The sequence below is a fragment of the Aplysia californica genome, unplaced genomic scaffold, assembly GCF_000002075.1.
Source record: "Aplysia californica isolate F4 #8 unplaced genomic scaffold, AplCal3.0 scaffold00359, whole genome shotgun sequence".
Lineage (NCBI taxonomy): Eukaryota > Metazoa > Mollusca > Gastropoda > Aplysiida > Aplysiidae > Aplysia > Aplysia californica.
Window position 1 is genome coordinate 744,167 of NW_004797629.1, and position 2,465 is coordinate 746,631.

Here is a 2,465-nt window from a genome sequence, read left to right on the forward strand (position 1 = left end):
ACTGTTCTGTGACTGGGCCAGGATAAGACCTGTGTACCAAAGGTCATTTAAATTCAAACGTCATAGCATATTCAAAGACATGTTGTTTTTTTTTTAAATAGATAACCTCAGGATCAAAAGCCTAGCAGAGAACTTCAATAGAGAGACAAAAATCTAAACAGGCTACTTGGTGTGAGAAATCTAGTGCTGGGCGGATGAATTTCCGATAATTGAAAGCTAGGAATTGTAGGAATCGACTCCGAACCCAGTTACTTGTTTTCTAATGATGTGATTTTTTTTCTGTGGTTACCTGATTGGCTCCGAAAGTCTTCAGGATTAGGATAACCTTGGTTTCGGAACACTACGAAGCATCAACTTTTTTTTTTCAAAAATAGATTCTTAAAAAAAGAGAAGAAAAATTTAATGATAAAACCGTTGGTTTACGTAAACAGGAGAAGGAATTCTACATCCGAAGTATTTATCGAGGGAATCGGTTCCGGAATGGACTCTTCGCCCAGCTCTAGAGATTGCTGTAGCCTACAGGGGATTCCCTATTAAAATTCACCTCTTCTTTTAAATGGATATTTATGTTTTCACGCTCTCATCGACATAATTTAGATCATTTAGGAGAAAGGGGTTCCGGCCCTGTCTGTCAGAGCCAACCCGGGCTGTGAGCGATATAACATCCCAGAAGAAAGACCGAGATGCCAGATAAGAACTCTCCCCAAGCGGGAATCGAACTCGGGTGTCTTGCGTGCTCCAGTGAAGCGTCATCAGTCACCTCTACTAAGCTTTCTTGTTTGTTAAAATGTTTAACTCCTGTTTTACGTAAGCTATAGCGATTTCTAATCAGTCTCTCCGGCTTATTGGTTTTCTTTTAATGATCTGAAATATGTCTTGAAAACTTAAGTATGTTTATTTTATTATAAGATTTTATTATATTATTCGAGAATTGCAGAGCATATTTGGTCTGCAGGGTAATAGGCAATACATGTACTAAAGAAATCTTGTAGGTTCTTATTTGGGAAACAAAGTTCTTATTCGCAATTTTGAGGGTTGACTTGTGGAAGGCTCTCATTCCTTGTTCTCCTTTCCATCTTGTTATTGTTGATCTCAGACACACCAGCACCTGTGGTGTAGCGGTTTGGCGCTTCCCCAGTCGTCAGATGCAGGAAATCTGAATTCGAGTAGCGAATTGGGGAGAATTTTTATCGAGTACCTCGGTCTTTCTGGTGGCATGCGGTGTATTCTTCTCAGCCTTGGTTGTACCTGGTAGGCATGTTCAAAACCCGGTTTCTAAATTATTCATATTGTTTCGTTAACAGTGTAAAAGACCCATAGTTAAATATTTTTTTTAAGTTTTAAAGATCTTAAAGGCGTGCAGGACGAATAAATAGCAAAAGAATTTTTGAAAGCTGAACAATTCGCCTGGATCAAAAACCAGGAGGACTAACGGTAAACAAAAGAAATGCCAATAAGGACTTTGTTTTCAACTTTAGTGTGTGTGCCAAATTTCAAGCTAACCGCACGGCTGCTTTCAGGGTCGAAAGGTTACCTCTCCTTCCTTTCTGGAACCGAATATGTGACTACAACGAAATAGCCAAGACTTTCTGGCTAGTTCTAAAGCCATCTTAATCTCTGAACTGTTGGAACCATAACCGTTGTTGGGTTTATTTTCACAAGCTCTGAGTGGCCAGGTTTAGGACATTTCGAAATATGATATTATTCTGAGTTCCGGGTACGTCAATGACCCCCTTGTGTTATCTCTCGTCTTTCTACTTTAGGCATCATGTCCCTCCGATGAAGTGCCTCTTCTTCCCCCGTCGAGAGATTCACTTGAGCCTCCGTTCTCCCAGGCAAAAACTTGACCCGGTGCATAAGGGCGTCAGTGCTGCTGTTGGTTACGAACTTGACGAAAACAGACGATTCGAAATCAAGTGGGGGTTTTTCTTCTGCCCTTCTAGGAAGTTTACTCTCAGGCCGGTTTCCAGAATTAAAGAGGTTCACAAAAAAACGTTGTGTCCTAGTGTAAGACACTTAACACAATAATTTATCCTCACTTTACCCAGGTGTGAATGTGTACTCGACCATAGACAGCGAAAGATTCTGTCTGTTTGTAAGTGTTTTATCGCCTGTGAAAAGACAGCTTGTGCCGTATGCTTCCTAGGAAGATGAGATTGTTTCAGGATGTTTCAAGGTCTGCCTGGGTGATAATACTTTGTGTTACGTTGCTTTGGCATTTTCAGGCATCTGTTTTCTCTAGGGTATCGGGGAGAGAAGCAAACGTCTTTCTCTAAGGTATCGGGGAGAGAAGCAAACGTCTTTCTCTGGGGTATCGGGGAGAGAAGCAAACGTCTTTCTCTAGGGTATTTAAATACCTGTAGATAGTAAAGTGCACACAGCTTTCAGTTGAGCGGGAATCTGTGCTATAGAAATGTAATTTATTTAAGGGGCCAAGTGCTGCAATTTGATTAAGATATATAGCC